This window comes from Malania oleifera, chromosome 13 (assembly GCF_029873635.1).
Source record: "Malania oleifera isolate guangnan ecotype guangnan chromosome 13, ASM2987363v1, whole genome shotgun sequence".
NCBI classification, from domain to species: Eukaryota; Viridiplantae; Streptophyta; class Magnoliopsida; order Santalales; family Ximeniaceae; genus Malania; species Malania oleifera.
Window position 1 is genome coordinate 77,623,041 of NC_080429.1, and position 14,678 is coordinate 77,637,718.

Genomic DNA, 14,678 nt, shown 5'->3' on the forward strand with positions numbered 1-14,678 from the left:
GGTTCTGCAAACCTAGAGTTGCTGCCAGTTTCTCCCACACGGCTTGCTCCACTTTTATCCCTCTCCCTTCATCTTTCTTTCTTCCTCTCTCTCTCTCTCTCTCTCTCTCTCTCTCTCTCTCTCTCTCTCTCTCTCTCTCTCTCTCTCTCTCTCTTTTGCATTGAAATAATTGTTTGACTAATTATTTGTTACTTTCATTGTTATTTTATTTAAAGTTTTGTTGGATTTAAATTATGTTGAGTTATTTACATTATCAAATTCAGCTTGTTTTTTTTTTTCTTTTTTTATTTAATATCATTATTATAATTAGTTTTGATTGGGATTATTTTTATTCTTAAGTTTGGTTTGTCTTTGTTAAAACTTTCCTTTCGAATTTAAATATTTTGTTGAGTTTTATTTATCTTAAGTTTGGGTTAGTTGACGTCCTAGTTATTATCGTAGTTTAATTTAGTATTTAAGTTGTTGAAGAGTCAAGTTCGTTTTCGGTGAAACCTTCGTTGTATTAAATTCAATTTCTGTTTACGTTATTGATTAGGTTAGATTCAAGTTTTAAGTTGGTGTTTAATTTTGTGTCTAAATGCTTAAGTAGAGTAATAAAGTTTTAGTCTTTAGTTTTTTTTATTCGAAATTTCGAGCGTAAGTTTTATTTCTTACTTGGCTGATTAAACGTAGGGTTGTGTTTGATATTTAATTTTGTCATCGTTTATGTCCTTGTGCCCCTTCTTATTTCTCGTTGTTGAATTTAGTGCGTGTTAGGACTCATATTTAAATTGCATATTCTTTTAATTTATCAAAAGAAAATCTCAAACATTTTAGAAACTCGAATCTGAACTGTGTTCAGTACAAAATTATTTTCTTATTTTCTTTGGGATTTCATGAAATTTGGAATTAAACTGCATTCCCTTAGGAGACGATCTGGCCTTTGGGCTAATTATTACACGACTGAACTCCTATACTTGGGATAACTTTTGAGCTGCTCATTTTTCGAGTGAGTCATAGGCCCAATGACATCCCACTACCGTTTCACCAAGAGGAAGAGGTACAAGTTCCCAAGTGCTGATCTTATACAAAGTAGCAAGTTCTTCATTCATAATCTTGTTGCTAAAGAGGGTCAAGAGCCGCCTCCTTATAAGAAGCACACTCACAATTGGAATGAAGAGAAACTAAAAAAGTAGCAAAACTAGAAGAATAATAAGAATTAGACGTAATAACATATGAATCAAGATGAGAAGGGAGCTTACAAAGTCGCATTGGATAACGAGAAGATGCAAGGTCCCCATGGTCGGAAGATGAAGAGGAGTCTGCCAAGGAGGATGGGGGATTTGTACATGCAAAATAAAATGAAGGACAAGCGGAAGAAATGGAAGCAACTGGGGAAGTCTCTGAATCAATATCACAAGTAAATGGATCAATATTTGCAAGGTCAGTTATACTCATTTAAGATGCAATAACTTGTTAGAATAGAGAAGAAATGAATGTGTTCAAGAAAGATGACATGATGAGAAACATAAAGTTTTTTGTGTTTTCGGATCATAACAATGATCTCTTTTTTGTCCATCATCGTAACCAAGAAACACACACATAGAGGATCGTGCATACAACTTAGAACACTCAGTATGAGGACGAAGGACAAAACATGTGTAACCAAATACTCTCAAATGAAAATACTCTAGAGCCTTGCCATACAAATTCTCATAAGGAGAAACTCCCAAAGTAATAGCAATAGGAATTATGTTAATCAAATATGTGGCAGTAAGAACTGCTTCTCCCCACTAAACTTTGGGAACATTACTAGAAAGGATAAGGGATTGAGCTATCATAATTATGTGCCTATGTTTTCTTTCAGCCACACCATTTTGCTCAGGAGTGTTTGTGCATGATGATTGATGTATGGTGCCATCATAGGTGAGTAGGGTAGAAAACTTAGTAGAATTATGTCCCCCTCCCCCCCCCCCCCAAAAAAAATTGCACCTAAAACACTTAATGATAGCTGAATGTTGAGTTTGAACCAAAACATGAAGCATTTTATAAATGCTAATGAAATAAAAAAAAAAATCTTCATAAGATATATTCAAGAAAAACGAGTATAATCATCAATGAAAGAAACATAATATTGGGACCCTCCCTTTGAGCTTGGTAGTAGGAGTTGGTCCTTAAACATCATAATGAATTAGATCAAAGGGTGCAAGAGACATTGATGTACTTTTATTAAAGGGCAAAGAAGAGAATTTTCCAAGTTTACAACCACTACAATTAGAAAGGTCATGAGAAGATAAATTTCCTAATACTCTCATGGAAGCCAAAAATCTCAGTCGAAAACTAGAAACATATCCTAGGCGCGAATGTCATAAATAAAAATTAGAATAATTTGAACTCAAACGAATTGAAGATAAATCAGCACTAGAACCAACAAATTCTTTGATCTGAAGCACTTCTAACACATACAATCTCTCCTTCATACAACCTGTCTCAATCAACTTCTTGGAATGTGGATCCTACACAAAACATAAGGTTGGAGTAAAGTAAACAGAGTTTCCACAATCACATAGTTGACTAATAGAAATAAAATTCAATGAAAGTTAAGGAATACGATAAACATCTAAAAGACACAAACAAGATGAAATGATGGAACCAATACCTACCAATGGCATTGGGGTACCATTGGTAGCCAAAATAGATGAATGTGTCAAGGTAGAAGATATTGATGTAAATATAGAGATGTCATTTGACATATATATGATGAGTAACACTTGAATCAAATATCCAAGTGGATGGAGATATACCTGAAGTGGATAAGGAGGACATACCTATGAAGGGAGAAACATATAAGGCATTAGGCTTTGATGTAGAAAGAAGCTTCTGTAACTGTTTTGCAATAATAGATAGTGTAGGTATGGTGGGAGACAACTCTTCTGATGATGTAGTGGTTGCAGTGTGATAATGCCTACGCTTCAAAGACCATTGTTGTCCCTTACTTAATAATAATAGACATTGCCCTTTCCAATGACCCTTTTGCTTGCAAAAACTACACTCATCAATGACTACTTTCTGATGTCGATTTTGACCATTAGAAGATTGCTTAGATGAGACAACCAAAATAGTATGAGTAGGAACTGGGAGAAGACCTTTATCCACATGTGATTTGAGATGCACTTCCTCTTCCATTAGTTCACTAACAACTAAATCAACAGAGGGAAGAGGGCTCCGACGAAGGATAGAACCACGAAGTGCCTCAAATTCATCTTGAAGTACCATAAAAAACTAAATAAGTCGTTGTTTGTCTCTATAAGTACAGTAAGACTTATTCAAACTAAGATCTGCAAGTTCAATTAGTGTCAATTCATCCCAAAAACTAGTCATAAGAGTGTAAAATTACTGAATACTTTGATCTCATTGCCTTACTGCTTTAATATCCATCTATAACTGATATCGTTTAACAAAATTGGATTGCGTGTATATTTTTTCTAAATAAACCAAAACTTACTTAGCTGTAGAAAATTTATCTAGTTGCATATACTAATAGACTAATCAATGAAATTATTAATCCAAGTAATAATTTTGGAATTATTCACCTCCCAAATGACTAACAATTATACATAGTTCTCTTTCTTGCTATCAGAGGGCATAGATACATTACCAGAAACATATCCCTACAAGTTTTTTCCAATCAAAAAATTCTTCGTAACATATGGCGACTATGAATAATTATTTCCATTCAATTTAGCACTAATGGCTTGGAGAGAATCATCTCTTTCACCATCCATCTTCAAATGTAGAGGAATTAATTGTTGAGATCCAATCAACCAATGGAGCCAAGATGTTGTAAAAGAAATATTATTTACGCATATCAATGATAAAGAGAGAAAAAACATGGGTTCGGGCCAAGAAAGCCACTTCCTTGCTGCAATTAATCTCAAACTCCAACAAATCATCCAGGCTGGTGGAGAAGTTGACAATCCAAACTACCAATAAATCAGTTGTTGACTTTTTGAGTTTGATCTATGTTTTGATGCTGATGAAACACTATGAACTTCTGTGTGTATTTAGCATGTGAACAGATCCATATTTAAGATCACACATAAGGGATAGGGATATGGAAGTCAAGACGAATCATAAAACTTATTTCGTGTGGCATATTCCATGGATGACAAATGAGCAAAAGAAGAAAGAAGAAGACAGTTAATTCTTATTGTAATTGCATTTAGCTTTTTGGTCCGTAATATTATGGTCTATAATAATTGCATGTCATGTGTGATAGGTTAATGCTCAAAGGCAGTAATTTGACCATAGGGAAATCTAAAGACCATAGAAAGACTTCAGTTGACCGATGTTGGATTTTTAGGCTTAATTAAAAAGCCTCAGTTGACCAATACCCTTAGACTTAAATGTCATATGCTTGTTCACATAAGGTTGTTAAAGCACAGAGACCAAAATGAACTCAAATGTACATTTTTAAGTGGTCTCGATCGACTGAACCCTTGGTAGTACAAATGTCTTGGTCGACCGAACAGGTCAGAAGTCAACATGTTGACTTCGCTCGGTCGACCATACTAAATTGAGCGCACCATCCTAGGTCGACCGAACCATAGAGTGTTTGACTCCCCAACTACTTGGTTGACCAAATATGAAGTTCAAGTTTGTCATGGTCAATCGAACCTAGATAAGTAGCCGACCAGACCTTTGTCTTGGTCGACTGAACGCACAAAGGGTTCAGAATCACCCTGAGATGGTTGACCAAACATGTAGTTCAAATTTGCCTTGGTCAACCAAACTTATAAAAGTGGTCGACCGAACCTTGCCATTGGTTGACCGAACCTCTCATGTTGGTCAATTTTTACCACAGATAAATGAGGTTAATTTTAATTAAAAATCATTCATTTTTTTCAAAAATATTTCCGTATCCTCAATGGTTATTTTTTATGGATGTCTATATATACTCTCTCATTCGTCTTAATTAGAATGAGATTAGAAAAGATCATTAGTAAAAGTTATCTAAAAATTTTTATACCCATACTCCTCCTTTTTGCTCATATTCTTTCATTCTTTCAAAGCATATTACTCATTCTCCTTACACTCTCATTTGAAAAATTATCCTTGGGGAGAATCTTTGCTTATACTCTTTGCTTGCAATCTAATTGCAACTTGAAAGGAAGTTTAATTTCTTATTGTTGTGCATACATTTTTACATCATTCTTCATAGCTTAAACTCTCAGATACTTGCATTTGTTGAATATTGATTTTTGAGAGTAGGTTAAATTTTTTCCCATTGTATTTCACTTATAAATATTGGAGTGGGAAAAACTCTTCATAGCTTGGGAACTTGCATCCTTATTGCAAGTTGCATAAGCTCGCTTTGTGTTTTGATAAAAATATTTTTAGTAAGATTAAACCCTAATATCTATTGTGCTTGATATTTGAAAAATATTATTGTGATATTTGCTTAGGGTTGTAGAGAGTCTTTGACTATTCATATTGAGAACATATTATCTTGAATCAAAGGTCTCACTTACTCACACATATACATATAGATACACATATTGTTGTGAGTTAATATACTGTTTAAACCTAATCTCATTTGAGCATAAATCTCTATCATTTGTGAGTGCATTGATTACATTGTGCTTATTGTGGTACATATCTGCTTAGTGTAAGAAGCATCTATTTGTACACAGATATTTGATTATCTGTTGTATTCCCAACGAGTGTTCGGAAGAGGGAGACTAGCCCTATGAATAGTCCCGAATTGTTCTGACTCGATTAGGAGAACACCAGATTGGTTCAGACTCGGTTAAGAGAACTAGGTGCACCATCTTGGTAAGGTGTGGTAAATGGTGTCACTCCACCCATCAAGCCAGAAATTAGTGGAATCCTTGAGCTGCGACATAAGGTGGGGACATAGGAAATATTGGCCAAACCCCAATAAAATATCGTGTGTGCACTTTATATTTCCCCAATTATTTTCCGTACCCATATGTTATTGTTTAATGCTCTGATTATTCTACATATGCATTTGGAATGATTGCGAATTACTGAGAATAGTTAATTTGTTTCAATATATGCTCAGTAATTCATCTGTTAAATTGGTTTGTGTTTAGACATACCCTAGGTTGTGTATTACTACTGTTGGCTTAGTGAAACCTAGGAAGAAATTTTTAAATATCCAATTCACCCCCTGTAATGACCTAATTTTTTATGCCATTTTTTTTCTTATATATATATATATATTGTAAAACTATAAAAGTTCACTGCTTTGATTCCTTCTGATAAAACTAAACCACCATCACGGTCCAAATAGGAACCGTGGAATTTGAGACAGAATATATATATACTGTAAAACTATGAAAGTTCACTGCTCTGATTCCTTCTGATAAAACTAAACCACCATCACGGTCCAAATAGGAACCGTGGAATCTGAGATAGAATAAACTACCTATGCAGTAGGAAGCAGAATACATACAACCATGTCAATATATACAATACCAGAGTGTCAGAATTTTTCCCAAAATATGCATACATAAGCATTCCCAAAATACCCTCATCTAGACTTAGGGACTACTCAAAAATGACTTTCCAAAAACACTCACCCTACAGACAGGGCAGTACTGTAGTCCCCTCTATCTGCGAGCCTGATCTGCTCGCCTAGTTGGATCACCTAAAAAATGTTAAATCACTAGGACAAGACAACGCTTAGTAAGACGAAATATGTTATTGCTAGTGTGTGTCAGATGAGTTTACATAATTGTAAAATCTGATTTGGAAGTACTGCAAATAACTGAGTCTGAGAAAACACGTATAAATAATGTATAGTATAGCTCATACCTATGTTACTTAACATAAACTATTTTTCTGATTCTTCTAGTCATAATACTTTTAATATTAATAGGTATGTCTATGGTTTCTATAAATTTGGATATATATATATATATATATATATATATATATTAAGAAAATTCCCTAGATGGATAATTGAAAGTCATGATTTAACCCCTCAAGATAGGGTTGTGCGGCCCGCAAGCAAGACCTATCACTGGCTGGATAACCAGCATAAGTCAACTGAACTCCAAAAGTCAGATTGGCCTCCTCAACCCTAACTAACGCGAATCCTATCCACAACATAGGCACGATCGACTGCTAAAAATCCACATGCTATCTGAGTTATATGGTTACACTCTGAACTGAAAATAGCTACGGTACCGTGCTCTATTAACTGAATCTATTCCATCAGGGTCCGATACTATATATATATATATATATATATATATATATATATGTAACTGATATTTCTATATTACTGTTTTACCATGATTTTGAAATAACCATAATACTATAAAACTGATTTGAATATTATGAAAATCTGAATAACTGACTGAATATTTAATATCTGTATATCTGAATATCTGTCTGAATATCTGAGTGTCTGGGTGATATGGTTCTGAAATCATGGTATTATGAAAATGTTGAAAATATATGTTTATATACGTATACTGTAAATCATGGTATTTTGAAAATACTATAAATCATGTTTCTGAATATTTTGTAAAATTTCAATCTATATGTATACTGAAAATTCATCATTCTATAGAACATGTATATTCCATGATATTTTCTGCTAATATACTGTAAAACATGGTATTTATAATTTGTATAAATATTGTACTAATCTGTTACAAGCTCACGCCACACAGTAAAATAATTAGATTCACATGCTCTGAAATATGTATTTTCTGTTATACTAATATTTTATGATATGAATAATAATATGGTAAAACTTATAATTTATACTGATAACTATACTAAAATTTGCTAGCATATCATATTTCCTTTACTTGACTATCTAGCACTAACCGCTATTTACAATCCCATGCATGCGTCATTCATAATTTCAACATCCTAAGACAATATGCATATAATTTCTCAATCAAACAACTGAATTTACCTAATAATTATCACATACATATTCTCCCCAAATCAATATTTGCATAATTTCTAAACTATAAACCATGTATCATTTTACCCGAGTTCCTATAATACCACCCACTCGAGTCCCCAAAACACACTATTCTTGAAAATATAATACCCCGATTTTACTTCACAAAACTCTAGTATATTCTCATATAATACAAAATCTAAGCTCAAATAAATTTGTTAATACTAACAATACCCAAATAATATGCTTACCCTGGCTTTGGGAAGGTTCCGAAACTTCTCAAATCAATATTTTGCTCCGGTTAGGTTGTAGAGAATCTCCCTAGGATCACTGTGGTAGCTTATGGTCGTCAAACCAGGGAGAGACGGAGCCGAAAATTTAGAGAGAAGTAAGAGAATACGTTTAGAGAGAGAGAGAGAGAAACTATCAAAATAATTTTCTTCGCAGGAAATCTGTTTTGGACTATATAAAAAGTGTTGTCTACATGGCCTCGTCGATGAGACACGTCATCTCGTCGACGAGTCAATGAAGAGAGCTCGTTGACAAACACCTTCTCCTCGTTGATGAGAATGTCCTCGTTGACGATCTCAAGAAGGATGCTAATCAATGAGCGCCCTGTGTTCATTGACGAGACCCTGTATGTCCTCCTTTAAAATTTTTCTATTTCTCTCCTTCCTTTTATTATTTAATTACTATCAATCTTTGGGTCTCTACACCCCCTTCTTGGGAATACACCAATTCCAATATCGGTCCACACCCATCAATCCTAACAGTAACAGTGCAGCAATGGCAACTTCTTTGGCTATGTCTTCTCCGATCACGCTGTTTGCAGTCTTTGTTTATGCTTTCTATCTCTTTAGTACTGCTTATGCCACCGATGCTCTAGTGCCCAGTCTGTTGTCCTCCACCGGAGCGATTACGTCATCTTTCGCTGCACCTATTCTCTTTTCCTTCATAGAATTCTTTTTCACATCTGCACACAAGACGTTAAGTCTCGATCTCATTTTATGATGACGCACTTGCACTTCTTTGTTACTTGGTGGAGCTCGCATCTAGGTTCGGGGGTCGGAGTTGCAAAGAGTGCGATGGCAACTAAGAAGGCGATTCAAGGGCTCCACGACGTGGGAACTGCAGCGGACGACGAGGGGGACTTCACCGTCGGCAATGATTTGCGTCATCGGTGAGAAATTACCTGTTGAAGGGGGTTCGTGCAGCTATGACTCAGAGGAGAAAGAGATTAGGATCGTTTATGCTATGATACCATGAAAACATTCATGATCCAATGAAAAAATTAAGAGAGAAAAAGAGAAATGAAGAGATTCAATTGCACAGAGAGAGTTGCTGCACAGAAAGAAAATCTAATTACATAATTTAATACAATTGGAACTAATAAACCTAACCCTAATAATGATACAAAGACTAAAATGCCCCCTAACTAAAATATTACTTAAATATATAGGATATTATCTAACCAGTGGGACCTCAAGGTGGTTTGCTTTGAGAGAGTGGATGTGGGCAAGGATTGCCAAGCCATTATAAAATAATTTCCATTTCTCTCTTCCTTATTTGTTTAGTTTAATTGATTCAATTGTTGTGTATTTGCTTGTTTCGTTTATTTATTCTTTTAATTTGATATCAAGTATTTATTTTTAATTCAATGCAATTTAGCCCCCTCCCGAGTTGCCACTTAGGCCAATATCCTCTTATTACTCCTCCTTCTTAACAAGCAAACCCGACTTCTCACCTTTTTGATTCCTCTTCTTTGTAGATTGCATGACACCATTTGTAATGCGCCAAAACCCCCCAAGTGGGGCCCAAGGTGTTATGAGACCAATCACACATCTCTAACACCATTCACACAGCAGAACTATTTAAACAACCTCAAAGATAATACTAGAGTACTATATACATATATTCAACTCGTAAAGAAATATAACCAAATTCTCCACATTACATATCTAGGAAAGAAATTAAACATAACACTTAACATATATCTGTTCCTTTAAGCACTCACAAAACTAAACCCCGCCCCGGAGCTTTCTAAGTATGATCACCTAAAGGACCTGAAAAGAATAATAAATCATCGGGGTGAGACACCTCTCAGTAAGGAAGAAAAAGCTATAACCGTGTGTGGCAAAGAGTTCAGTACATACAAAAATAATTATCTATTATTTAATATCATTAGCACCAAAGAATCCACATCATCAATTACATCATTGACATCTGATACCATACACACATTCATAATTATTTTTACTAATAAATCCCAAGAATAAGGAAGTTTACTTGCCCATACAAGTAGCTTCCCTCTGCTTTAACATTAATGTTAGGGCACTCACCTTACTCAATAAGCCATCGAGTTATGTATCCAGGCAAAGTCTCCGAGAATAGGAAAGCTTACCCACCCATACAAGTAGCTTCCCTCTGCTTTGGTACCAATAGAAAATTACCAAGGCACTCACCTTACTCAATAAGCCATCGAGTTATGTATCCAGGCAAAGTCTCCGAGAATAGGAAAGCTTACTCACCCATACAAGTAGCTTCCCTCTGCTTTGGTACCAATAGAAAATTACCAAGACACTCACCTTTCTCAACAAGCCATCGGTGGAGAATTTTACTTTACCATAAATACTTATGTAATTAAATTTACACACATCCAATGCTAATCATTTCACAGATATCCATATGTATACTCATATCACAACCAATCCACACAAGATATACACATTCTTCATTCACACCCACATAGGGTCCATATTCACACAGAAATCAACGTCCACACAGGACTCACATCCATATAGGAATACCGTGCACACAGGACTCGCATCCACACAGTAATACCGTCCACACAGGCTACTACACAAGATTCTCAACCACATAGGTTACAAATACACACACACACAATCCCGTTCATTGTAAATCGGTAAAACAAACTCCTCATTCCACTGCCAATGTTTTACCCCCTAAATATAAATGCCCATATAACGACCTCCTCATACAACTGCCAAAGTTATATGGCGAATATATCAGTCACGATATAACGACTTTCTCAGACCACTGCCAACGCTATATTGCAATTTACATGAACCCTAAAACAATACACATCCATTGCATAATCCATCATCCAGGTACATCAACACATTCACCACAATATTCACAATCAAACAATAATCGCAGCTGAGCAATATTCACAGCCAAGCAAAATTTACAACCCAAATAGTAGCCAAAGCGTAGAATGATTATAATCAAGCAGTAATCGCAACCATTTAATTATGAAAGTTATTTCCATACCACACGATTTTTCCCAAATAAGATATATTTAATTAAAATCATATTTTGATCCAAAAGTCTAACCATTAAGAAAATTACACATAAATATATAAATTTGTATACTTGAATTTAATTGGTTTAAAATTAATAAAAAGCAGCTATAACGTTTTCCCCTTACCTACTCCTCGGGATTCTGCCTAAAATTGAACAGGAAATGAGACCCTGTATTCCAAAAATCCTAACCTAATTAGTTTAACCCTACGATATTTAACATTTATCATTTCCTAGGCTCGCACACTCCTAATACTTAATTTAATATTAAAATACTTTACTTACCCCCTTGATTTTGGAGTATTGCCAAATACTCCAAACTGAAAATCTACTCCGTCTACGTTGTAGAGAATCTTCTCAGGAACCTCGTGGTAGTTTTCGATCGTCAAATTAGGCTAAATTCAGGTCGAATTTGAAGAAAATAAGAAAGGAAAAAGAAACCCAGAGAGAGGAGAGAGAAATTCACGAAAAAGAAAATCCAAGGCCTATTTATAACCAGGACTCCGTTGACGAGACACGTGGGTTCATCAACGAAGCCAAGAAGAACATTTGTTGACGAGGTCAAAATGTTTGTCAACAAAGCATTTAAAAACCTGAATTTTCAAATCTCTCGGTAATTCCACGTCGACAAGACACGTGTACTTGTTGACAAAACCTAGAAGGATGGTTGTTGATGAGGAGAACAAATTCGTCGACGAATCCCTGCTTGATACCATTTTAAAAATTCTTTTCCCCTTTCTTTTATGTTTTTCTAAGTTCGGGTTATTACATTCTCCCCTACTTAAAATAATTTTGTCCTCGAAATTCGTTAATTTCATATTTTCACAATTTTAAGAACTAGCTAACCACATTCATACATTTTAATTAGTTTTAACATATGCAGCATCAAATCACTCAAAGTCAAAAAAGATGATTACTTATGCAAGCGTAACATATTACCTGTGCCTTTAGTATTGTCCCACTCAGCTGTACCAAACATATAAACATGCCTTGGGCCGTCGCCGCCACGAGGCATCGGGTTGTTCCTCCGATTCGAATCTAAAGCAGGTGCATTGTTCAGCAGTTTTTGACATTCCCGAGCTATATGGCCATACTTGCCACATCTATAGCACATGACACCCTTACTCCGGCATTCTCCCCAATGCCTTTGATTGCATCTAGAACAGTGGGGGTGTGACGAATCGCCCTGTCATCCTCGATCGTTCCTTTCTGGCCTCTAACCCATAGAATCTCTATCTCCTCTCCAGGACCCCTGTTTGGCATTTGCATAAGGGCTGGGAGACATGGGTCTCTTCTTCCGTTCTGATGCCTCTGCACCTCTCTATAGACTCGACTCTGCAACGGTGGCTTTATCCACCAAATCTATGAAGTCTTGTATCTGCAAACATGACATGAATCCTCTGATTTAGGTCCCTTCAAACCATATCACCTTTTAATATTCATCTGGGACCATAAAAGGTGCAAAGCGCCAAAGTTGCAGGAACCTAGCAGCATACTGCTGAACTGTGAGGCACCCTTGAGTCAAGTTGAAAAATTCCTCCGCCTTCGCATTCCTGGTGGTGGTAGAAAAATATCGGTTGTAGAAGACCTACTTAAAATGACCCCAGATCCTTGCCTTAGGTACTGCTCACCGCTCTTCCAACAGCTTCATTGCTTGCCACCACCGTTCAGCTTCTCCACTTGAAGGTGGCGAAAATAACTTTTTGCTCCTTAGTGCAATTCAACACTACTAATATTTTCTCCATCTCTTGCATCCAAGTCTCAGCCTTGATCGGGTCAGTGCCACCATCAAAAGCAAAGGGTTTCAAGTGGGTGAATTGATCAATCGTACAACCCTGGTTCACTAGTGGGTAGCTCAATCCCCAAAAATCTCATCTCATCTCTTCCCTGACCTGACGAGCTATACCTCGCAACAGTCAAGAGGTTTTAATCTCATCTCCATTGGAAGCTCCCAACTCATTTCCTCCTTCATTGTCCACGCCTTTACCTCAAGGATCCATCCTGAATATATAACAAAGGCAAGTTTAGAATTTCTACATCTTAACATATTAAACATAATCATAAAATAAGTAACCAAATTCATGTTCAAATGCTCAATTAAAAATCCAACACCCAAATATCCAAAATTATCTTAACCTTCAAATTCAAATTCCAAGTTTCAGTCTCTCTGCTTGGAAACATCACTGTCGATGGATTTACCCTGGTCTTCTAAAACGTCGACTGATTCAGAAAATCATAGAAGTTCGTCAAGGAATTTTTGCTTCCAGGCTACGTAACAAAACTCAAATTCCTATCAATACCTTAATCTACTCGTTCCTACCTTTATACAACTCAATCCTATACTCTAGCATTAGTCCTCCTAGAGTTTGCAGAATCTATAACCTAAAGCTCTACTACCACTTGTAAAGCTCCCAAACCCGCCAAGTGGGGCCCTGGGTGTTATGAGACTAATCACACGTCTCTAATACCATTCACGCAACAGAACTATTTAAATAACCTCAAATATAATACTAGAGTACTACATACATATATTCAACCCATAAAGAAATATAACCAATTCTCCATATTACATATCCAGGAAAGAAATTAAACATAACACTTAACATATATCTGTTCCTTTAAGCACTCACAAAACTAAATCCCGCCTCGGAGCTTTCTAAGCTCGATCACCTAAAGGACCTGAAAAGAATAATAAATCACCGGGGTAAGACACCTCTCAGTAAGGAAGAAAAAACTATAACAATGTATGGTAGAGAGTTCAGTACATACAAAAATAATCATCTATTATTTAATATCATTAGCCCTAAAGAATCCACATCATCAATTACATCACTGACATCTGATAACATACACACATTCATAATTACTTTTACTGATAACTCCCGAGAATAAGGAAGTTTATTTGCCTATACAAGTAACTTCCCTGTACTTTAACACTAATGCTAGGGCACTCACCTTACTCAGTAAGCCCTAGGGTTATGTATCTAAGAAAAGTCTCCAAGAAAAGGGAAGCTTACCCGCCCATACAAGTAGCTTCCCTCTGCTCTGGTACCAACAGAAAATTACTAGGGCACTCGTCTTTCTCAGAAAGCCCTCGGTGGAGAATTTTACTTTACCATAAATACTTATGTAATTAAATTTACACACATCCAATGCTAATCATTTCACAGAGATCCACATGTATACTCATATCACAACCAATCCACACAAGATATACACATTCTTTATTCACCCCAACATAGGGTCCATATTCACACAAAAATCAACGTCCACACAGGACTCACATCTAGACAGGAATACCGTCCACACAGGACTCGTATCAATACAGGAATACCATCCACACAGGCTACTACACAAGCTTTTCTACCACACATGTTACAAATACACACACACAATCATGTTTATAGTAAATCGGTAAAACAAACTCCTC